This window comes from Lepisma saccharinum, chromosome 3 (assembly GCF_977018435.1).
Source record: "Lepisma saccharinum chromosome 3, izLepSacc3.1, whole genome shotgun sequence".
NCBI lineage: Eukaryota > Metazoa > Arthropoda > Insecta > Zygentoma > Lepismatidae > Lepisma > Lepisma saccharinum.
In genome coordinates, this window is record NC_139231.1 from 122,544,168 (window position 1) to 122,569,896 (window position 25,729).

Genomic DNA, 25,729 nt, shown 5'->3' on the forward strand with positions numbered 1-25,729 from the left:
AAGGATGGTAATTTGGAACTTAGTTGACCATTGCCCATTTTGACCAAACGTAATTTCCTTGATTCACCTGGCGGGACTCGAAATATGAAGGAAGGATGGACCCGTTGCTGAGAAGGAAGGATACGAGGAAAAAAAGGAGCACAATACCGTTCAACGTGCTTGAAAGCAATCAATTGGAGGACGTTCCCCCGTTTTCTCTAGATGCCGAGGATTTGTCCAAGTTAACCGAGGTGAACAGTTATCCAACGAACTGAGGTATGTACTCTACGGCTCCCTTTTTATAAGTGAACTGTGAATGCGTGTTTTTTCTTGTACAAGAATGCCATTCTACCCCCCCCCCCCGTTTTTTTCTTCTCATTTGCGACTACGTGATAATTGAATCAAGAAAGTAACGCACGACGTACAAAAGAAAGAATTGTACGTAAGACAATCATCGATTCAGTTTTGGATGATTGGACGTTGTAACGTTACGATCGATATAGTGGAGAAAGAAAGCGACGCTTGGTCACCCCCCCCCCCTTTTTTGCATAAAGAAAAAGAGGAGGAATCTCTCAATTAGAATCGCGCGAACACAAGTTGGGAATACGAATTAACATACTGCAACTAACCTGTGAGTTGAGATAATTTTTGCATACGTATCGGATGAGTTTAGCAAGATCACCAAAATAAATTAATATGTCAAATGGATGGTTTTTTTTGGGGTAGTGAGAATCCATGAATGAGTTGTGGTAAAATGCAATTGTAGATTGACCTTAACGTATTTTAATTAATTGCATATATTACGTCATTTGTAGTTGCCGGACGTGTTATAGTTTTATTATTTTGTTATTTGCCGGTAACAAAGAATTGTTGATCCACCTTCAAGTCACTTATAGTTATATGTTGAATGAAATAATTTGTTATGAATAATATTATGTACATGTTGTTCTTGGGAACGCCAGCCATTCTCCGTTGCGAGGTCTTGGCGTAATAAATTTTGACTAGAGTCGCAAAATTAAACCAAGTGTACGTAATTATCCCTTGTAACACAAAACTAGAGCGTTGGTTTAATTTTGATAAAACGAGACGGGAAATCATGCTTACACGGACGAGTGGGTATCTTTATTTTAGTGGGAAAAGAGTTAATTCGACTTCAGCCTTTTTACGTGTATCTTTCCGACCACGTTTACTTTTGTCAAGTTGGTTCTCAGTAGAGACTGAGGTGACAGTCCAAAATACTGTCATTAGCCTCAACAAAATCCCTGACTATTGTAACTGATTGGTTTGTTTTTTCTTGTTTATCGCGCGAGTAATTGAAATTTCCACGGACCTCTACGCTTTCCTTCAAAATCTCGACTACTTCGTTACGCACGCAACCATCAGGTTACAAAGTTTTTAGCAGCAGATCTGGTTCTCTAGATATACATATTCTCCCTTTTGCGTGTTAAAAGTAAGAAAAATTTGGGCCTCCCTTTTTTTTAAAACAATTTTTTTTTTCCCTCCACCTTCCTCTAGCAAAATTTTTTTTTCCCTCTCTTATAATATAATTCTTTTCCCCTTTTCCATTGGAAATTTGAAGAATTTAGTAGAAGATAGTAGAAACTTCTATCACCATGCCTCCCCCGGAATCGAGCAATGTTGGCGAATTGATACCTATACAACAGGAGTCTTCTCCATTCGTTTTACCACCACCGCCACCCTTAACGGGCCCCCACCTTGCACATCCGGTTCAAGTTATCTCTCAGGTAACTACGGTACCAAATAATATAACTACCACATCTACAGCTCCCTCAATGTTTTCGTCACCCTTGCCCGCAACAACTACGGCGACCGTAACGGTCCCTATATCACCTGGTTCAGTTACGTCATCTCATCTTAACGGAGACTCTTCTGTTATTCATAAGATTCTTCTGAGGAATTTAGATACCCATATAGATGCGCTGGCTATGTGCGACGGCCATAGTCATTCTGCCTTATTTACATTCATGTTGGCTTTACACCGTCTGGTAATTTCCCACCAATATCCATTGCAGTGGCTTTTGCAAAACGCAACTCGCCGTACCGCGGGAGTCTTGCAAACACTCTGGACGACTGCTATCGCTTCTCTTATGCCTTGGCACGACATGAAACTCTATATATGGAGACATTCGGTTCCGATGTCTTTATATACGGACTTGGTTAATGCCCACGTTACTCGTCCTCAACGTGAATTTGAGACGCTTCACATTTATGTGTCAGACGTACGTGATTCGGCCGAGGCTCTGGCATTGGGCTGGGACTCTACCATTTTGGTCACCTTTGTTTTACAACATCTTAACAATACCTCCACCAACTGTTTATTATTTCAGTTCCGTCCACAATCTATGCCTGAGTTAGTAGCTTTAGCTCATTCTATTATTCCTTTAGAGATGCAAAAGGCATATACACAACGCCAATTAGGTCAACTTGACCGGCGTGTGAAATCCCCTGCTCATAATTTTACTAACCGAGAGCGGAATCTAAATCACCCCCTGCGTCAACCTCAATCTTTATACTGCAATTTTTGCCACAGAAGTGGACACTCTACGTCTCACTGCCGCCGTCGTCCCTCTCAGCATGATTACCATTCTCGTAATCCGGCTGTTCCAAGGTAACTGATGCATTCACATTCACATGTATGGTATGGTATTAAAGTGTTTATATGTACTAGAATGTTAAGGTTTTCTAAATGGATTTGTACTATTTATTTGTGCTTATTTGCATGTGTTTATTTACTGTTTTGGTATTATTACTTGGGGTATGTTATAAACATTTATTCATTGATCTTCATCAAAGTAAAACAAACTATGATTCATTACTTAAGTTACAAATTTAACTTCATTTAGTAATTTTGGATATCTATCTTTATACCTGTTTGACAGTATATGTATATTTTTGGGATGGTTTGTTTCAAATATCTTGTAATTGGTGCTCTTATTCCTCGCTGTATTCCCTTCCTCCTTTTGGTTTCCTCTCCTCTTTCCTATCCTTTTGTTTTTTCTTCTATTTTTCTCTTCTAATGTATCCCTTTTTTTTTCTCTTTTCATGGTTTATGAGGAAATCCACAATTATATACCATCTCGGAATAAGTGGAATTGAGGCATCATACGGATGATTACTTATCCCCGTGCAACAATATATATATATATATATTCTCGTCTACTTCGCAAATATTTCGACCTCTTAGTGCATATCCGATCGTTTTTTTTTCCCAGTGTCAGCCCCCTCAAATGTAAGTGCTACGTATCACATGTTCCTATGCTTATTTTGCAGCATGCAAATTTGTGCGCCTACTTATAGACTTTATTGGCGCCTATTGTTATTAGGTGTTGTAAAAAAATTTGATATTATGTATTCTCATTCTTAAATTGTTAAACGCTTTATATCATTGTTCGTTCCCATTTTTTAGATTGCAATCGATCATTCATTTTCATTTTGCATCATCTTTATTGTATTTATTGATGGTATTTATCTAATGTATTTCATTTTGTTGCAATTTCTTAATCTGTATGTTGTTGACTTGCCTTTTCAGAGAATAACAAGTTTATTAGGTAATAATTCCTTTAGGCAGTCATTGGTTGTAACATAATTGAGTGTGTTTTGACTTATTTATTGTCAGGTTTAAATGTTTTTTCAACAAGGTCAATATGGGTTATTTCATATATATATATGCTTTAATTGCTAGGGGTTAGTTCTAAATGGTGCTCTTGCGATACTATTGGTGATAAGTAATAATGTAAATGGTTGTGTGCTCCTTTGGCGTCCTTCTCATTTTTTGCCAGGCAGGGGAGTTTGTGACGATTTTCTACGCGAACATGATTTTCAAGTATAAATAATATTAAATTCCGCGTCGAATATCCTCACATCTCTCCTCATACATTCCGGTACGCTTCGTGTCAGTGTTTTCAAATTCTATTTAATTGACTGACCGATAGAGGTCACTAGTGGCTTTCCCTGCTCCACGAACTCGATCGACGAAAACGGCAGTTCCGTTTCAGCTTGCGAATCGCGAGGGATTTCTTGGTGTGACGTCATGGACTACGAGAGAAGTAGCTGCTCGTGGAACTCAGTGCTTCTCTCTCTTGTCGATCGTATTTTGTAGCACGTCACAAACTAAGTTCTTCGAACATTACGAGGAAACGTTGCATTGTTCGCGTTTAGTGCTAGTACGCCTGAGAGTGTGTTGGAATCCTTTGGAAGAAACAAACGTCGAAATACAAGGATGGTAATTTGGAACTTAGTTGACCATTGCCCATTTAGACCAAACGTAATTTCCTTGATTCACCTGGCGGGACTCGAAATATGAAGGAAGGATGGACCCGTTGCTGAGAAGGAAGGATACGAGGAAAAAAGGAGCACAATACCGTTCAACGTGCTTGAAAGCAATCAATTGGAGGACGTTCCCCCGTTTTCTCTAGATGCCGAGGATTTGTCCAAGTTAACCGAGGTGAACAGTTATCCAACGAACTGAGGTATGTACTCTACGGCTCCCTTTTTATAAGTGAACTGTGAATGCGTGTTTTTTCTTGTACAAGAATGCCATTCTACCCCCCCCCCCCCGTTTTTTTCTTCTCTTTTGCGACTACGTGATAATTGAATCAAGAAAGTAACGCACGACGTACAAAAGAAAGAATTGTACGTAAGACAATCATCGATTCAGTTTTGGATGATTGGACGTTGTAACGTTACGATCGATATAGTGGAGAAAGAAAGCGACGCTTGGTCACCCCCCCCCTTTTTTGCATAAAGAAAAAGAGGAGGAATCTCTCAATTAGAATCGCGTGAACATAAGTTGGGAATACGAATTAACATACTGCAACTAACCTGTGAGTTGAGATAATTTTTGCATACGTATCGGATGAGTTTAGCAGGAGCACCAAAATAAATTAATATGTCAAATGGATGGTTTTTTTTGGGGTAGTGAGAATCCATGAATGAGTTGTGGTAAAATGCAATTGTAGATTGACCTTAACGTATTTTAATTAATTGCATATATTACGTCATTTGTAGTTGCCGGACGTGTTATAGTTTTATTATTTTGTTATTTGCCGGTAACAAAGAATTGTTGATCCACCTTCAAGTCACTTAGTTATATGTTGAATGAAATAATTTGTTATGAATAATATTATGTACATGTTGTTCTTGGGAACGCCAGCCGTTCTCCGTTGCGAGGTCTTGGCGTAATAAATTTTGACTAGAGTCGCAAAATTAAACCAAGTGTACGTAATTATCCCTTGTAACACAAAACTAGAGCGTTGGTTTAATTTTGATAAAACGAGACGGGAAATCATGCTCACACGGACGAGTGGGTATCTTTATTTTAGTGGGAAAAGAGTTAATTCGACTTCAGCCTTTTTACGTGTATCTTTCCGACCACGTTTACTTTTGTCAAGTTGGTTCTCAGTAGAGACTGAGGTGACAGTCCAAAATACTGTCATTAGCCTCAACAAAATCCCTGACTATTGTAACTGATTGGTTTGTTTTTTCTTGTTTATCGCGCGAGTAATTGAAATTTCCACGGACCTCTACGCTTTCCTTCAAAATCTTGACTACTTCGTTACGCACGCAACCATCAGGTGAATAATGGGAATGTTCACATCAAAGCCGACTTCCGTGACGGAGTGGTTATAGTTTCCACGTACTCTAGTTGTTTGTCTGTATGATCGCCCCCGCTTGGAGGGGAGGGACAGAGTGGATCATGCTTCCTTATGGCCCTAGTCAAACGGGTGAAGGGGGAGGTGCGCGGGGACTTTTGGCCGAAGCTTTTTGTTTGTGGTCGCTCTACAGCACAGCAGCCTATGACGTCAGGGATCCGTGGGGTGGTTCAAATCCCGGCATGGCCTTGTACTACATTGATACACTTGTATGTTGAATTGTATCTTCTGCAAATATGCTGTATAAAGAAACAAACTGCCGGAGTACTAAGTGAGGCGAGTGTACAATCTTTGTGTGTATCGTTCATCAATTTAATCATAACATTGATCATCCCCATCTTAGCGATTAGCCAAAAGCGACAAAGAAGAGAAGTAAAATGAACTTAATCAATCAATCAATCATGCACATTAAACAGTGGTAAAACAATACAAGAATGCTGTTTTGGCTCAATAGAGAGAGAGAGAGAGAGAGAGAGAGAGAGAGAGAGCTATAGTACGTAAATTGTTCATTTGATGTAAGTTGAAAAATATGAATTACGTAAATAGTATTTCCGTATTGAGATGTACTATTTTGTATTGTGACTCTTAGATATAAGAGTTTGAATGTTATGTGTTGAATGGGTTACGAATAATTTCAAGCAATCAGTTTTTCTGCTTTGCGGATTTGTCCGACCCACCTCCCCCATACAACAGATAGCTTCGTTGTGTGCTGTATTCCGTGTTCCTTGCAGGTGACTCAGTGCAATCGGCTAGCGCATTGGTCTTGTGCCCGTTTCAAGAGGGGAGTAGGGTGAAACTGGTACATAGCTTGTTTGTGCGTGCTTTCGGGGTTGAGAACTTCGTTCGCTGCAATGTACGTTGCGTTCGACTTATCCAGTGTTGCCAGTTGTATTAGAATTATGCTACACCAACTCTGGCTAGATTTTTCTCTTTTAAAAGTATTACTTGGGGGCGTTGTTCTTCTCTTCACTGTCATTTAAAGAAGCCTTTAAAAGCTGTGTTCTCTTGTATCATTACATGCATATTATGTGTGCTTGTCAACTGTGATATATGTACATTTAATGAAATTTTTAACGCCGCTGATACATGGACGTCTTCATGATTTTTTCCAGGAAGGGACAAGCAAGGTATTTTTCCAAGGGAGGGGGGACGATGACAATGAGGCAGAATTTCCCCAAAATAGTATTACTCTCTTTAAAAAAATCTTCAGTTTGAAGTTATCATGTTCCTGCAGCGCCGTTGCAATAATTAACATATATTACTGTGACTGAAATGAAATTATATGCGTGAAATATGTACTTTTTGATTGACTTTCATTTCCGGGTGGCGTGGCCCCCTCCCTTCCGGACGTCCATGCGAATGGAGAAATCATTCCAACCAGTCTCGGTTAATGGAATTATAAGATGACTAGATTTGTTAAATCAATATACAAGAACAACAAAGAAAAATCCGTAATTGTTAATTCTATGCATCATAAGCCACGAGAACCATTCCAATTGAAGGAAACCATGCCGAGTTTTTATTTATAGTCTACCTGTTCAAGTAGGAATGGAAAGGTGCACAAAAAGAATTACAAAAAATGCATGTAAAAGAAAACCAAGTATTTCGATCAAGTTTTTTCTATAATTGTAATCAACAATGACAAATTGTACTTTCAACTAAGTATAAGTTTCTTGTCTTTGCCTTGCCTTTAATCGTATATTTCTCATAATCCGTAATTTTAAACAAATTCTAGATAAGTCGGTAAAAAAAATAGGACACCGAAACTATGGAAAAGAAATATACTGTGATAGAGAAACAAACACAAAGGAAACACCAATGACATTAACGCGGATCAAACCAACACCATTTGTCGTTTGGAGAGGAACTCACATCCACGAACTCGCATAAATATTCCCATGGAATTCGTTATTCGTCTGATATTGAATACCAATGATGCTTTCTGTTATGTAATAGAAACTTATGAAGTGAATACATTATTAGGACTTTGCCAGATTTCAGAAAACACACACACACAAACGCATACGTAAAAGATGTAAATAAGAGGTTGTTCATTTGGAAATGAATTTCCAAGTTGTATTTTTGTGCTCTTGTGAATAGATGTAAAGGAAAGTGAAGTCTCTTATTGTTAAACAGAATTACAAATTTATATTTGCTTACGGATTAATTTATCACAATATACATTGCAATTATACATTCAACACATGTTGAAACAATGTCTTTTGTTATGGACTTTTGGTGGATTTAAGACTCAACAATACGCTATCGAGAATAGACCTACAGTTTGAATCCTACCTAAAGTGGGATTCGAGCCACTATGTCCCTCCACCGGGTATCGACCCCAGTGCCCCTTCATTACAAGGCGACGTTGTTACCACTATGTTATCGGAGCACAGCGCGCTATTTTTTTTCAGTACACATTTATCAATTATCTCATTATCATCGTCGCGATTAGCCAAAATTCAAAACTAAGAAACAAAAATCAAATCAAATGCAATCAGTGAGGAAGGCACGTATTGCTCGCACTCCTGTTTTTCAAAATGAAACCATAAAATTCAGGACATGCCCCTATCCAAGTAGGTAATATTACATTTTGTGTTTATCACAAGGTTTATACATCTTGTTTCAACTTATCTGCTGACTACACATTGTTCATTACCGAAAACTTGCTTTCAGTTTTCTGTGTACAACGTACTCAATACAAAAAAAGATTAATTTTATACATATACGTTTTCTAGCTTTCTAGACTCAGAAAGTTAAATATAGCAACATTCCATTCGTCGTTTTTCCAAATTTTTGCAATTTCTCTTATAACCACCATGCCTATTTCCAGGTTACTGCTTACAAACTTGAAATGTTAAGATATGGCAACCAGACATTTCTGTCTTTTATAAGTTCCCTATTTTGTAATTTTTGCAGTAGTATACCATTAAATACCTATTTTAAATTCCTGCCTTTAAAATTGGGGAAAATTATCGATATGACAACCCTGTATTTCATACTATTTAAATTCCCCTGTTTGGCTGTATACAAACAGCATTCCGATTCCAAATGTAGCAACTTACTTTTTCGGTTAAGCCGGTTTTCAACTTTCTAGTGTCGGGATTTTAAAAAAGTTAGATATCACAACTCTGTATTTCAAGTTAAAAACTTTCCTAATTGGCCGTGTTTACGGTAATATTAATAAGCATGATTCCGATATTCAACTTCATACATTCAAAAATCGAAAAGTTAAAATTAGCAATCTAAATTTCCAATTACTTTAAACTTTCTTCTTTCGCTACATTCAAAGTATCATACATAACCAGCGTAGAAGAAAGTTAGATATGGCAATCATGCACCAGCGAGTGTTTTGCATGAACATCTGTCTGCCTTTTATCTTCCTCCGTACAAGATGCTTCGCCTTCGTCTGCCCGCTCTTGGCCTTCAGAACAGAAGGTCGAATGGATTCTCTGCAGTAGTTTCGCCAGTGTTACTCGAACCAATATTCCGGAATAACTCACTTCTCCCGCGGCGTGGACTGTAACGTCGGGCCCATATGCCGAAGTGCTTAGCCCGAACCAGAAGTTGAACCGAAATGAGTTTCAGTCGCGGTCTCGGGTGGCAGGAAATGCGAGTGGTTCCATTCTCTCAATTTATAAAATCACAGTTGGCACACCTGCTATTGAAATATATTGACCCCAGAAGTAGTAGTAGAGTAGTAAAAGTGATAATGAAAATATAATAATAATATCGCTCTCTTCACGAAAACAGTCCAGTGAAGATCGAAGCTTCCCCTTGCCTCCTCCACACACGTGGCCCTCCAGGTTTGCCACACTTCTTCTACGCTTCACAGTTGACACATTGCGCGTTGTACGTAAGCGGTTGATTGTGCCTTCCCTGGTGTATTGTGTAAGGACTATTCTTTGCTTATTGGCAACACTGTAGGTGAGTGACGTGATCTTGACTGGACTGTTTCCGTGGCGTTAGCTTTAGTAATAATCAATTTTAGAACAACAATAACGAGCGATGTTCAAATGCCGTACAAATCCCACAAACAAAATTACTAATGTACTTGGAATCTTTGATCGTTAGTTTTATGTATACACTCGTATTTTCCAACTTCCTCTGCTCCGATCCGGAGCGGAGCGTTTCAAGTTAGCGCTCCGCTCCGGAGCGGAGTGAACCATTTTCTAAAATTCCGCTCCTCGCTCCGGAGCGGAGCGAGAAATTTCTGATTCCCGCTGCTCCGCTCCGGAGCGGAGCGGGCTAAGACATCGATCCGCTCCGAAGCGGAGCGAACCATTTCTTATAATCTCGCTCCGGAGCGTGGGTAACAGCCGGAGCGTTGATCCGCTCCGCTCCGAAACCCTGTTCTTAAATCAACAGTGCACGTAATCATAATCGCTTTGGCGAAAGAAAAACAGTAGAAAATAAGTCGAGGAGTGGACGACCAAAAATGCTTTCTGTGCAACACAAACGGTTTATTTTGCGAACTATCAAAAAGGACCCCAAAACTAATGCTCCGACGTTGGCTGCAAGCCTTCAAGACCGAGGTAAGCAAGTTTCCTCCAGTACAGTTCGTAACGTATGCCGACGAAATGCCTACCATGGACGCGTGGCAAGGAAGAAATTTTGGGTTAGTGCAATAAACAGAAAGAAGCGCCTCGAATTTGCCCTATATCACCGCAATTACGATGCAGACTTCTGGAATAAGGTCATTTTTTCCGATGAAAGCAAATTAAACTTATTTGGGTCGGATGGTAGGCATATGGTATGGCGCAAAGAAATACAGAGTTGGAACTTAATCCCAACTTTCAAACACGGTGGCGGTTCACTCTTAGTATGGGGTTGTTTGAGTGCTGCCGGGGTCGGCAAGTTGCATTTCATAGAGGGGGCAATGGATCAGTACATGTACATTAATATATTGAAGAATGATTTGAGCGCTAGTGCGACTCAAATGAACTTGGGTAATGATTACTTGTTTCAACAGGACAATGATCCTAACCATACCTTCCTTAATACAAAATTGTGGTTGTTATAAAACACCCCAAAACAACTTCACATACACCCTCAATTCCCAGATCTGAACCCCATAGAAAATTTATGGAGTGTATTAGAGAAACAGATAAGAAAAAGAAAATCCAACCTAAAATTAGTATTGCAGGAAGAATGGGACGCCATTTCACATCAGATTACTGCAGATCTGGTTAAATCTGTACCAGACAGGCTCCGGGCAGTGATTCGTGCCAAAGGAAATCCAACAAAATATTAAATGCTTTGGTTTTTGCAGAAAATATGGACAAGAATGGCAAGTGTCCAAAGACTTTTTGTGTTCAAAATATGTGATATTTTCGTTATTATTGTTTATAGATGGTTTATTTTTTATATTTTGTATTTTCCTGTTGTATCAGATAAACAAGTATATGAGGTAGAATAATGTGGTTTTCATTCCACTCGTCTACCTGCACCCACAACCCTGAGCGGATCCCTTGTTTACGTACACACAAATTCGAAAGAAACGCCCTCCCTTACGGTTATGCAACCCGTAATTTTATATCATCTAGTTTCGCCTGGTAGAGTAGTTCCCGAGAAGAGCAGTGTTTCCAAACCTATAACTGTAGTGTTTCCAACCCTGTATTGGTAGGTTGGTTGTTGATTTGGTGTTTTAAGTCCACAATACACAGTATGACTAATCGGGACTGGACCTACAGTTTAAAGTGGGATCCGAACCCCTTTGTGCCTCCACCGGGACTCCTTGATTACAAGGCGACGACGATACCATTGCGCCATCCAAGCCTGTATTGCTTCGTAGAAGACGAAACCTTAACGTAAACTTCTTCATTCGTGAGTTACATTTGGTTTACAGACTCACATTACAGGACACTCTTTTCCTGTATTGCATGTGTTCTGGAGCATTTATTTTTCCTTCTGCGGAGAAAATTCTGTTATTATCTTACATCTTATTTTTCGCAGCTTCTCTACCATTTATTGGCTAATCGCAACAATGAGGATGAATGATGACTCGATGAAATTGATAAGAGGACAGTCATAAAGAAACCATGGGGGCTAGATTCATATTATTATTATTACTAGTATTATCTTTATTTTTTTACTTTACTTTTGGCTAATCGCAACGATGAGGATTAGTGTATGATTAAATGCATGAAGGAACACTCATAAACAATCATACCCAGGTCGGGACTCCAACCCGGGAATTTCGGCAGCGAGATCAAAAGCCGACGGCTTACCACGCTTGGGCACAGAGGCGGCCAATTATTATTAGTGATATTGTCTTAAGTAGTGTATTTTTCCACCATATTCTTTCATACAATCATGCAACTGATGAAAATTAAAATGTTAAAATACCTGCCTACGTTTTTTTTTAAGCTTGCAATATAAACCCCTACTGCACGAAGCCAAATTGTGGGAATACGAAACAGAACCAAGTTAACATATCTTGACCGTGGAAAGTGTTAATACAAAATCTAGAAAAGAGCCATTTAACAGTTGCCTGATTGCTTTTCCATTTGTTGTATGGGAAGAAATGTCTGAAATGTGTGTGTAGTGGCAGGCAAAGGAGAATACAAAGATCGAATAGAGAGGCAACACTGTCACTGTTCTGCACTGCACAGACAACGCGTCTCGTCGAGTGGGCGGGGCACTGTGGGTGCGAGCGAGCTGCTGTTGCTTCTGCAAAAAAGAACACTGACAGACAACTGAATGACGCTCCGCTTAAAATCTAGTCAATCGAGAAAGGATTTGTTGAGGAAGCGAATTGAAATATAAACGCCAGAATTTGGTCCAAGCCTATAATGGTTACTCGCAATAAAAGCTGATCAATTTTTACATGTGGAATTCCGTAATGAAGGAGGCAACAGGCCGCACTCCACACCTTTAGCCTGGTAACACTAATAAATCATCTCATTATATGCGTTCGGTTATGCTGATGGTCATGTTTAATATATTACCTTCAAACATAAACAATATCATGGACTCACTCAGAGGCAGAATTCAATTTTACGCTTTACTTTCCTGAAGATATTTTAGCAATATAATCATTCCGCTCCATTTTCGTATTCTCAATTGAACTCGCACTATTTTTTCCAGAAGTTGAGTCCCACCTCCCTTCTCCCACCTTAAAAATTCTTGGGTGAGAGGCTAAAAACTATACTAAAACTGAATTACAGACAATACTTTACGACTCAAAGTGACGTGACCTAGAACGTAGTGAAAAATCACTGGTGCAAAATTCAACGTAATGATGATAAAATGAAGGTAGGAAAATGACTGTGCTAGAAAGTTTTACATACATACATACACACACATAGTTAGTTCCGTGTAGAAGACATTTCTTCACATTTTTCTCACCTTGGCTTCCTTCAATTCACGAAACTGTAAAGCCATGAACTCGTTAACCCCCTATAATCACGGAGTCCCAGGTTCGATTCCTGGTGGAGACAAAACTGCCTAGTGGTTCGGATCTCACTTTCAACTGTAGGTCCCACTTCGGGTAGCCTTTCTGAGCATGAAATGGAATTAAAACACGGTAACCCATCACAACACACACGCAGAGGGCGTTGAACGTCATGACTGACAATTATTACATACATCGAACTTTCAGCGAAGCTGGAATAAGGTCTATTTGCCATGCCAAATAGTGTGAATTTTCAGTCTTCTATACGAAGTGCATGCAAGTTATCTAAAAAAAATGCAAATGTGAGGGTGAGTCGAGCTATGTTTCATTCAATAAGATCTTCACTTCAAACATATTTTGCTTTATAGCTGTCGATTTCGAATGGGCATCTAAGACTGGTTGCTTAGCGGACCGGATTTGGAGCAAAATCATGGACTGTCATATTTCCAATCACACTACAGACATAGCAAAAATTGTTCGCCTGAAGATGAGAGAAGAGGTGATCTCTTGAAATGTCTCGAAATATATAGATAGAATATATGTTCAATCAAAAGGAAAAACAATGGATAATGTCCAATTAAGTAGAAACGTTGTTAGAACCGGTGTTCATTCACAGAGCAAAAGGGTTATTGTGACAAAATCCTGTTTCCCTGCTGGCTGCTTCGGAGAAGAGGGCTTTGTGAAGTTATCGTTTCTTGCCCAAGCGGTAGGCCTAATTGGTTGACTGACCACGAGTTCCTTCGTAGGTAAACGCGGCAACAGAGGATCACTGTCATAAAGGTGGTTCCCGCGTCGGCTGAAAGAGCTACAGGAATTTAAAGAACCATTGTCACTAACTTCAGACAAACATCTAATAATTTCCTTAGGTTTCGAAGCTGATCCGAAGGGACAACAAATACCAAAAAAACCTCATGAATTAAATGATCGATTAGTCCGTCCTTCTGTTGATGGATGGCAATTTATATTAACAATAATAATAATAATAAGCTTATTATTCAAGAGTCAACAATCAAAGCTAATACGCATCTATAGATCAGAAATTACTAGAGTGTTAAAGTTGTTTTTGTACCTTTTGTTATTTTAAGTCGCTCTTCTGCCACTTTCGGCTAATGAGGATGAGTGACGATTAGATTAAATTGATGCCATGATACCAATACTGAAGCCGTGGCTCAAACCCGGAAATTTCGTGGTATCGGAAGTGGACCACTTAACGCGCTTGGCCACCAAAGAGAACCGGCTCTGCGGCCAAGCGGGGTTAGTGGTGGACTAACGATCCAGACACCGAATGTTTCGGGTTCGAGTCCCGCTCGGATCTTTGTCAATTTCTTAATCGTCAGAAATCCCTTCACAATCTAAGACATACCATTTTATCAAAACTTCATTCCCCTCCCCTCCACCTCAAATTTAATACTCAATCTTCCCAACAAAATTTCCATGCCAATTTTAGACTTCCTGCTGATATTGCTCCCTCCAAAAAAGCAATCTAAGACGTAATAGTAATACACAAGACTTGGGATTCCCTGCCCCCCCCCAAATAATTATCAATCCCGCTACCTTAAAATCTCACTAACTTCATTAATCGCCCACCATAATTTCCCTATCAATCTAAGGCCTAATATGTAAGAGTTGGATATCGCCCCCCACCACCAATATTACTTATTACCCGTAACAATTCCCCTGACAATCTACAAATGACTATTTGTATAACAGCAATGGCTAATTGATGACGTAATTCAACTTGTGCCCTGTTTACTCAGTCAAATTTTCATCACAGTCTGCGCCACAATGCCCGTCCCCCTGGACACCCCTGATTTAGAACTGTGGCAACGTGATAGGTGTAATGTAACTAACAGTTAAGTGTTAGGAATGGGTGCATGTGTGCTGCGCATTTGAATTTCATGTGAATCAAATCTGTCAATAATGTGAATATTAATATTATAGAATATAATATAATGGTTCAGGTGTGCGAAAAAGTAACCAAGAGCACCAAGGTATCAATAAGAAAGAATTGGAAAGATAAGTTGCATATGGAGATGTGTGTAATTATTAGTTTTGTTCTGGGATGTAGCAAAGAACATCGGTTAAACAGTGCGGAGTTTCAATACTGTGTTCACCCGCCGTTGGATTCAAGCACATCATCTAGTCGACGAGGCAAGGATTCCACGAGCAGATGTTTGGTCTTCTCCTTAAACTCTCCGAAACATCAAACACGTGAGCCAGTAGAGCTTCCGTTGTTCTCAGTTGTCTAGGTTCCCACTCTCTCACCATCAACGCCCAAATGTTTTCGATTGGAAGACTTCGCTGGCCAATCTACTCTTGAAAGCAGATCCGCCGCACAAGAACATGCGGACTATCTCCTCTCTTGGAAATTCCGAAGTGTAAGGCATGATGAAATGATATCGTAAAGAAACATTCGGACCGAAGGGACATGCTGCACGTGGCACATGCCTCTTGAAAACAGCTTATCATTGGTGCATGTAGAGTTTCACGCCCATTCCGGTGCAGAAAGTTTCATTTTATTGGTTCCGTTGCAAGTGACATGCTCAAGGCATAGATACGAGTAAAACTGCTGCAGGATCTCGAACGAAGCACCTACCGGGGCTCGAATTAAAGCCAAAGCGTGGTGCCAAAGGCAACCGTGAAGTTACTGCATCTGAGATTTACGTCAAGCAGGGCCTGTGTGGTGTGTGCAAAGAAACTCACGCTTGCTTTAGGAAATAAGGATACTATTGAATCAATGCAATATAAAAGAGTATATACCGTAAAATATACATTATTATTGACTCATGCATTCCATTAAAAAAATGCATTGTTTTCTCGCACATTTCTGCCCGCAATGAATATAAATGTATAATCTATTAAATTAAGCAGGTGCATGCAGATTTAAAAATATTGATAAGATGATTCAATTGAATTGAATTGAATTGTTGTTTTTTAAGTTCACTTGTGCACAGAAAGGCTAATTGGGACTGGACCTCCAGTTTATAGTGGGTTCCGAACTAATATGTGCCTCCACCGGGTATCGAACTCGAGACCCCTTGATTAAAATGTGACGACTCTACGATTGTGCCATAGGGGAGGCCCTAGTCCTCTTACGGAGATAATTCGTTCGGAGCAATAGAAATGCCCTATCAAAACAATTGGGGAATATTATTTTCAATGTGGATATTCTTCGGAAAATATGTTTCTAACAACAGTTTACCTAAATAGTGGGGACTTGGGGTGAGAGAGAGGGACGGAGTTGGAAGAGAGAGAGAGAGAAGAAAAGCACACAATTTTCTGTTCAGTGCGAACCTTTGGGATTGCTTTTTCCTAGCGCACCAAAAACACAATACGTATAACCCAAATACAACCCAAACCTTCAATGGCAAAATTGTGAGTCAATCACTCAACTGGAATAAAAAGTACGGATTTAAATCTAGGCCAGAAGATAGTTATTGCGCTACCATGTGCCAAAAAATTCCACTTTGCCCGCGAGAATTGTCATGCCTGAGTGATATGTAGTTTACGTTATTTGTGAGAGTTGCTTCAATTCCATTGCCTGCCAAGAATAATGATAGCGCTGAAAGCATAAAATACAGAAATGTGCATGTTTGGCGAGCTATGAGAAAAGCAGATCCTTGTGTTTTCTTTTCAAAATTTACTAATTTTATGTCAACTTTTACATATAGCCAATGGCGACAGAGGATGAATGATGCTTCAGAGAAATTGATGAAGATTGAAGAAACAACGAAAAAGAAAAACTCATTATCAGAGGCTAGGACCCAAGAACCCTGGCTACGCAGCATGTTATGATATTTAAGTATATCACGGATTGCTGCTAAATCCATTCCTAGATATTTGTAATGAATGAACCCCCGCCCCCGATACGAGAAAAAGAAAGACTATAGGATGTGAAACATTCACAATGTAATTGCATTGCTTTACATCGCTCTTGGCTGTATTCCAAATGTAGTAAGAGATCAGCGATAAGTTGGAGTTGTTGTTTTTTTGTGCCAAGGTATAAGTGTATTTGAGCGCAAGGGCTACCTATTTCATCATTTATAAAGAGTTAACTTCGTCGTTACACTAGCACCAGGCACAAATGCATCAATTTCTATTTCGGTTATTTTACATCACTCTTCTGCCTCTTGAGTTAATCGCGATAATACGGATGAATTATCAATTTATAAAATTGTGACGGGACAAACTCAGAGATACATTCATGCCTGACCAGAGTTCGAATCTGGAACATATGACCTCGCTTCGCTAGAAAGGCTGGCAGAAATGTATCGGAAAAGTGAAGGAGCACCAAGAACCGGTTTCAACCAGCTCAGACAATGAAATCATTTACAGCGACTCGCTGTGGCAGTGTTGCTCGTCACCCCCTCCCCCTCACTCGCAGATAGCATAGCCTTCTCAGCACCCACATGCTGATGGAAGAGTGGAACCACAAGCAAAACAACCTGCGCAGACCCACGACTCCTGTGCACCGTACTCCCGCGAGGAGGGGCGGGGGAGAGTGGACCATGCTTCCTTATGGCCCGAACTGAAGGGAAGAAGGGAGATCTGCGCGGGTACTTTTCGTCCCAAGGATTTTTTTCGTTGTGGTCGATCTATACTTTTCGTTTCAGGCATATTCCGACTGGAAGGTTTCTGGCACCCCTCCGCCCCCCCCTTCCCACCATGGTTAATAAATGAGACCCTTGCACTTTCAAAACCCTTATCGCAAGAAAAAGCTGGCATCAATTTTACACCACCATACAATAAGATTTACACGGGAAACATTTCCTAACATATTTTCTTGATTCGGACTAAGGGCAAATTAAAAATAGTCAAAGAATTAAATTACTGAAAATATGAAAAAGCGCGATACCGAAATCTGTAATGAGTGCGAAGGGAAAATCGAGAAAAGGAAAAAAAAATTAAGTATAAAAGTATTCGAATAACCAGATTAAGAGAGAAAGTTATCACGGCTCGAACAATGGAAATGAAAAAAAAAACGGGAATACGAATTGAAATATACGACAATCGGAAGTAAGCTGAAGGAATCAAATTCTAATAAACGTGGAAAGAAAACATAATGAAAGGAGCGCTGGTTCGATTCGCGACGGAAGCTCATATTTGTTGTTCGAATCCCACTCTACACTCTATGTCCAGATGCATTTACACTTAAAACAAACTTCGTGGAACTTTTTCCAAATCAGATGTCGCCAAAAATTTAAAAACAAAAAGAATAACTCTGAAGGAAAAATGCCGAAAGCGTTATTGCAAAATGAAAAAAAAAAATCTTCACATATTCGTTCGGAAGTGGTAAAAGAATAATAAAAAACTCAAGCATAAATGTTAATAACACTTGTTATTATTACCAGAGACATTCTCAAAATAAACTTCTTGTCCGTTAAAATCAAATCAAGAGGAAAGCAAGATCTCCACCCGGTCGCGTGAATCTGTGGCTAGATTCAAGAGTTGGAAACACTACGCTTCTCGCGAGCTGCTATTCCTGGCGAAACTAGATGATATAAAATTCCGGGTTGCATAACCGTAAGGGGGGGGGGCGTTTCATTCGATTTCGAGTGTACTTGGCACCCTGGATAGAAGCAAAATCTAGCAGAATGAACAAAATGAATCGGAAACAAAGATTTACTGGGGAAGGGAAAATTTAACCATATTTGCGTATTGCCTTTCAGAAACTGTGTTTTCTAGTTTCGCCAGGAATAGCAGCTCGCGAGAAGCGTAGTGTTTCCAACTCTTGAATCTAGCCACAGATTCACGCGACCGGGTGGAGATCTTGCTTTCCTCTTGATTTGATTTTAACGGACAAGAAGTTTATTTTGAGAATGTCTCTGGTAATAATAACAAGTGTTATTAACATTTATGCTTGAGTTTTTTATTATTCTTTTACCACTTCCGAACGAATATGTGAAGATTTTTTTTTTTCATTTTGCAATAACGCTTTCGGCATTTTTCCTTCAGAGTTATTCTTTTTGTTTTTAAATTTTTGGCGACATCTGATTTGGAAAAAGTTCCACGAAGTTTGTTTTAAGTGTAAATGCATCTGGACATAGAGTGTAGAGTGGGATTCGAACAACAAATATGAGCTTCCGTCGCGAATCGAACCAGCGCTCCTTTCATTATGTTTTCTTTCCACGTTTATTAGAATTTGATTCCTTCAGCTTACTTCCGATTGTCGTATATTTCAATTCGTATTCCCGTTTTTTTTTTTCATTTCCATTGTTCGAGCCGTGATAACTTTCTCTCTTAATCTGGTTATTCGAATACTTTTATACTTAATTTTTTTTTCCTTTTCTCGATTTTCCCTTCGCACTCATTACAGATTTCGGTATCGCGCTTTTCCATATTTTCAGTAATTTAATTCTTTGACTATTTTTAATTTGCCCTTAGTCCGAATCAAGAAAATATGTTAGGAAATGTTTCCCGTGTAAATCTTATTGTATGGTGGTGTAAAATTGATGCCAGCTTTTTCTTGCGATAAGGGTTTTGAAAGTGCAAGGGTCTCATTTATTAACCATGGTGGGAAGGGGGGGGCGGAGGGGTGCCAGAAACCTTCCAGTCGGAATATGCCTGAAACGAAAAGTATAGATCGACCACAACGAAAAAAATCCTTGGGACGAAAAGTACCCGCGCAGATCTCCCTTCTTCCCTTCAGTTCGGGCCATAAGGAAGCATGGTCCACTCTCCCCCGCCCCTCCTCGCGGGAGTACGGTGCACAGGAGTCGTGGGTCTGCGCAGGTTGTTTTGCTTGTGGTTCCACTCTTCCATCAGCATGTGTGTGCTGTGAAGGCTATGCTATCTGCGAGTGAGGGGGAGGGGGTGACGAGCAACACTGCCACAGCGAGTCGCTGTAAATGATTTCATTGTCTGTGCTGGTTGAAACCGGTTCTTGGTGCTCCTTCACTTTTCCGATACATTTCTGCCAGCCTTTCTAGCGAAGCGAGGTCATATGTTCCAGATTCGAACTCTGGTCAGGCATGAATGTATCTCTGAGTTTGTCCCGTCACAATTTTATAAATTGATAATTCATCCGTATTATCGCGATTAACTCAAGAGGCAGAAGAGTGATGTAAAATAACCGAAATAGAAATTGATGCATTTGTGCCTGGTGCTAGTGTAACGACGAAGTTAACTCTTTATAAATGATGAAATAGGTAGCCCTTGCGCTCAAATACACTTATACCTTGGCACAAAAAAACAACAACTCCAACTTATCGCTGATCTCTTACTACATTTGGAATACAGCCAAGAGCGATGTAAAGCAATGCAATTACATTGTGAATGTTTCACATCCTATAGTCTTTCTTTTTCTCGTATCGGGGGCGGGGGTTCATTCATTACAAATATCTAGGAATGGATTTAGCAGCAATCCGTGATATACTTAAATATCATAACATGCTGCGTAGCCAGGGTTCTTGGGTCCTAGCCTCTGATAATGAGTTTTTCTTTTTCGTTGTTTCTTCAATCTTCATCAATTTCTCTGAAGCATCATTCATCCTCTGTCGCCATTGGCTATATGTAAAAGTTGACATAAAATTAGTAAATTTTGAAAAGAAAACACAAGGATCTGCTTTTCTCATAGCTCGCCAAACATGCACATTTCTGTATTTTATGCTTTCAGCGCTATCATTATTCTTGGCAGGCAATGGAATTGAAGCAACTCTCACAAATAACGTAAACTACATATCACTCAGGCATGACAATTCTCGCGGGCAAAGTGGAATTTTTTGGCACATGGTAGCGCAATAACTATCTTCTGGCCTAGATTTAAATCCGTACTTTTTATTCCAGTTGAGTGATTGACTCACAATTTTGCCATTGAAGGTTTGGGTTGTATTTGGGTTATACGTATTGTGTTTTTGGTGCGCTAGGAAAAAGCAATCCCAAAGGTTCGCACTGAACAGAAAATTGTGTGCTTTTCTTCTCTCTCTCTCTCTTCCAACTCCGTCCCTCTCTCTCACCCCAAGTCCCCACTATTTAGGTAAACTGTTGTTAGAAACATATTTTCCGAAGAATATCCACATTGAAAATAATATTCCCCAATTGTTTTGATAGGGCATTTCTATTGCTCCGAACGAATTATCTCCGTAAGAGGACTAGGGCCTCCCCTATGGCACAATCGTAGAGTCGTCACATTTTAATCAAGGGGTCTCGAGTTCGATACCCGGTGGAGGCACATATTAGTTCGGAACCCACTATAAACTGGAGGTCCAGTCCCAATTAGCCTTTCTGTGCACAAGTGAACTTAAAAAACAACAATTCAATTCAATTCAATTGAATCATCTTATCAATATTTTTAAATCTGCATGCACCTGCTTAATTTAATAGATTATACATTTATATTCATTGCGGGCAGAAATGTGCGAGAAAACAATGCATTTTTTTAATGGAATGCATGAGTCAATAATAATGTATATTTTACGGTATATACTCTTTTATATTGCATTGATTCAATAGTATCCTTATTTCCTAAAGCAAGCGTGAGTTTCTTTGCACACACCACACAGGCCCTGCTTGACGTAAATCTCAGATGCAGTAACTTCACGGTTGCCTTTGGCACCACGCTTTGGCTTTAATTCGAGCCCCGGTAGGTGCTTCGTTCGAGATCCTGCAGCAGTTTTACTCGTATCTATGCCTTGAGCATGTCACTTGCAACGGAACCAATAAAATGAAACTTTCTGCACCGGAATGGGCGTGAAACTCTACATGCACCAATGATAAGCTGTTTTCAAGAGGCATGTGCCACGTGCAGCATGTCCCTTCGGTCCGAATGTTTCTTTACGATATCATTTCATCATGCCTTACACTTCGGAATTTCCAAGAGAGGAGATAGTCCGCATGTTCTTGTGCGGCGGATCTGCTTTCAAGAGTAGATTGGCCAGCGAAGTCTTCCAATCGAAAACATTTGGGCGTTGATGGTGAGAGAGTGGGAACCTAGACAACTGAGAACAACGGAAGCTCTACTGGCTCACGTGTTTGATGTTTCGGAGAGTTTAAGGAGAAGACCAAACATCTGCTCGTGGAATCCTTGCCTCGTCGACTAGATGATGTGCTTGAATCCAACGGCGGGTGAACACAGTATTGAAACTCCGCACTGTTTAACCGATGTTCTTTGCTACATCCCAGAACAAAACTAATAATTACACACATCTCCATATGCAACTTATCTTTCCAATTCTTTCTTATTGATACCTTGGTGCTCTTGGTTACTTTTTCGCACACCTGAACCATTATATTATATTCTATAATATTAATATTCACATTATTGACAGATTTGATTCACATGAAATTCAAATGCGCAGCACACATGCACCCATTCCTAACACTTAACTGTTAGTTACATTACACCTATCACGTTGCCACAGTTCTAAATCAGGGGTGTCCAGGGGGACGGGCATTGTGGCGCAGACTGTGATGAAAATTTGACTGAGTAAACAGGGCACAAGTTGAATTACGTCATCAATTAGCCATTGCTGTTATACAAATAGTCATTTGTAGATTGTCAGGGGAATTGTTACGGGTAATAAGTAATATTGGTGGTGGGGGGCGATATCCAACTCTTACATATTAGGCCTTAGATTGATAGGGAAATTATGGTGGGCGATTAATGAAGTTAGTGAGATTTTAAGGTAGCGGGATTGATAATTATTTGGGGGGGGCAGGGAATCCCAAGTCTTGTGTATTACTATTACGTCTTAGATTGCTTTTTTGGAGGGAGCAATATCAGCAGGAAGTCTAAAATTGGCATGGAAATTTTGTTGGGAAGATTGAGTATTAAATTTGAGGTGGAGGGGAGGGGAATGAAGTTTTGATAAAATGGTATGTCTTAGATTGTGAAGGGATTTCTGACGATTAAGAAATTGACAAAGATCCGAGCGGGACTCGAACCCGAAACATTCGGTGTCTGGATCGTTAGTCCACCACTAACCCCGCTTGGCCGCAGAGCCGGTTCTCTTTGGTGGCCAAGCGCGTTAAGTGGTTCACTTCCGATACCACGAAATTTCCGGGTTTGAGCCACGGTTTCAGTATTGGTATCATGGCATCAATTTAATCTAATCGTCACTCATCCTCATTAGCCGAAAGTGGCAGAAGAGCGACTTAAAATAACAAAAGGTACAAAAACAACTTTGACACTCTAGTAATTTCTGATCTATAGATGCGTATTAGCTTTGATTGTTGACTCTTGAATAATAAGCTTATTATTATTATTGTTAATATAAATTGCCATCCGTCAACAGAAGGACGGACCAATCGATCATTTAATTCATGACGTTTTTTTGGTATTTGTTGTCCCTTCGGATCAGCTTCGAAACCTAAGGAAATTATTAGATGTTTGTCTGAAGTTAGTGACAATGGTTCTTTAAATTCCTGTAACTCTTTCAGCCGACGCGGGAACCACCTTTATGACAGTGATCCTCTGTTGCCGCGTTTACCTACGAAGGAACTCGTGGTCAGTCAACCAATTAGGCCTACCGCTTGGGCAAGAAACGATAACTTCACAAAGCCCTCTTCTCCGAAGCAGCCAGCAGGGAAACAGGATTTTGTCACAATAACCCTTTTGCTCTGTGAATGAACACCGGTTCTAACAACGTTTCTACTTAATTGGACATTATCCATTGTTTTTCCTTTTGATTGAACATATATTCTATCTATATATTTCGAGACATTTCAAGAGATCACCTCTTCTCTCATCTTCAGGCGAACAATTTTTGCTATGTCTGTAGTGTGATTGGAAATATGACAGTCCATGATTTTGCTCCAAATCCGGTCCGCTAAGCAACCAGTCTTAGATGCCCATTCGAAATCGACAGCTATAAAGCAAAATATGTTTGAAGTGAAGATCTTATTGAATGAAACATAGCTCGACTCACCCTCACATTTGCATTTTTTTTAGATAACTTGCATGCACTTCGTATAGAAGACTGAAAATTCACACTATTTGGCATGGCAAATAGACCTTATTCCAGCTTCGCTGAAAGTTCGATGTATGTAATAATTGTCAGTCATGACGTTCAACGCCCTCTGCGTGTGTGTTGTGATGGGTTACCGTGTTTTAATTCCATTTCATGCTCAGAAAGGCTACCCGAAGTGGGACCTACAGTTGAAAGTGAGATCCGAACCACTAGGCAGTTTTGTCTCCACCAGGAATCGAACCTGGGACTCCGTGATTATAGGGGGTTAACGAGTTCATGGCTTTACAGTTTCGTGAATTGAAGGAAGCCAAGGTGAGAAAAATGTGAAGAAATGTCTTCTACACGGAACTAACTATGTGTGTGTATGTATGTATGTAAAACTTTCTAGCACAGTCATTTTCCTACCTTCATTTTATCATCATTACGTTGAATTTTGCACCAGTGATTTTTCACTACGTTCTAGGTCACGTCACTTTGAGTCGTAAAGTATTGTCTGTAATTCAGTTTTAGTATAGTTTTTAGCCTCTCACCCAAGAATTTTTAAGGTGGGAGAAGGGAGGTGGGACTCAACTTCTGGAAAAAATAGTGCGAGTTCAATTGAGAATACGAAAATGGAGCGGAATGATTATATTGCTAAAATATCTTCAGGAAAGTAAAGCGTAAAATTGAATTCTGCCTCTGAGTGAGTCCATGATATTGTTTATGTTTGAAGGTAATATATTAAACATGACCATCAGCATAACCGAACGCATATAATGAGATGATTTATTAGTGTTACCAGGCTAAAGGTGTGGAGTGCGGCCTGTTGCCTCCTTCATTACGGAATTCCACATGTAAAAATTGATCAGCTTTTATTGCGAGTAACCATTATAGGCTTGGACCAAATTCTGGCGTTTATATTTCAATTCGCTTCCTCAACAAATCCTTTCTCGATTGACTAGATTTTAAGCGGAGCGTCATTCAGTTGTCTGTCAGTGTTCTTTTTTGCAGAAGCAACAGCAGCTCGCTCGCACCCACAGTGCCCCGCCCACTCGACGAGACGCGTTGTCTGTGCAGTGCAGAACAGTGACAGTGTTGCCTCTCTATTCGATCTTTGTATTCTCCTTTGCCTGCCACTACACACACATTTCAGACATTTCTTCCCATACAACAAATGGAAAAGCAATCAGGCAACTGTTAAATGGCTCTTTTCTAGATTTTGTATTAACACTTTCCACGGTCAAGATATGTTAACTTGGTTCTGTTTCGTATTCCCACAATTTGGCTTCGTGCAGTAGGGGTTTATATTGCAAGCTTAAAAAAAAACGTAGGCAGGTATTTTAACATTTTAATTTTCATCAGTTGCATGATTGTATGAAAGAATATGGTGGAAAAATACACTACTTAAGACAATATCACTAATAATAATTGGCCGCCTCTGTGCCCAAGCGTGGTAAGCCGTCGGCTTTTGATCTCGCTGCCGAAATTCCCGGGTTGGAGTCCCGACCTGGGTATGATTGTTTATGAGTGTTCCTTCATGCATTTAATCATACACTAATCCTCATCGTTGCGATTAGCCAAAAGTAAAGTAAAAAAATAAAGATAATACTAGTAATAATAATAATATGAATCTAGCCCCCATGGTTTCTTTATGACTGTCCTCTTATCAATTTCATCGAGTCATCATTCATCCTCATTGTTGCGATTAGCCAATAAATGGTAGAGAAGCTGCGAAAAATAAGATGTAAGATAATAACAGAATTTTCTCCGCAGAAGGAAAAATAAATGCTCCAGAA

General features: G+C 39.7%; 1 protein-coding gene across 4 annotated transcripts in view; it reads right to left on the reverse strand.

Moving 5' to 3' along the window:
• The window catches only part of LOC145985382 (methyl farnesoate epoxidase-like), a 287,065-nt gene that overhangs the window by 54,745 nt on the left and 206,591 nt on the right, over positions 1-25,729 (reverse strand). The gene's annotated exons all lie outside the window — the stretch shown is intronic.